This window comes from Eimeria mitis, genomic scaffold (assembly GCF_000499745.2).
Source record: "Eimeria mitis Houghton genomic scaffold, Emh_scaff5333, whole genome shotgun sequence".
NCBI classification, from domain to species: domain Eukaryota; phylum Apicomplexa; class Conoidasida; order Eucoccidiorida; family Eimeriidae; genus Eimeria; species Eimeria mitis.
The window spans coordinates 3,539-4,104 of record NW_013573610.1 but is presented as its reverse complement, the minus strand read 5'-3'; positions in this window follow the sequence as shown (position 1 = coordinate 4,104).

Below are 566 nucleotides of genomic sequence, written 5' to 3'. Positions count from 1 at the left end.
TTTTTTTTTTTTTTTTTTTTTTTTTTTTTTTTTTTTTTTTTTTTTTTTCTTTTTTTGCTTCTGTTGGCGCTGATGGAGCTTTATACGAATATAAACTAGAAAGAGTAAGTTTTATTTTATTTTTATTTTATTTATTTTATTTATTTTGTTTTTGTTTTTTTTTGTTTTTTTGTTTTTTGGTTTATTTGTTTATTTATATATTTGTTTATATATTTATTTCATTTATTTATTTATTTATATATTTATTTTATTAATATTTATTTATATATCTATTTATATTTATATATTTATTTCATTTATTTATATATTTATTTTATTTATATATTTATATTTATTTATATTTATTTATTTTATTTATTTATTTATTTATTTTATTTATATATTTATTTATATTTATTTATTCTATTGATTTATTTACTTACTTATTTAATTTATATATTTATTTATATATTTATATATTTATTTATTTATTTTATTTATTTATTTATTTATTTATATATTTATATATTTATTTAATGTATAGGAAGCAATAAGAGTACAAGACTACGTACAGAAGGGTGGGGGTT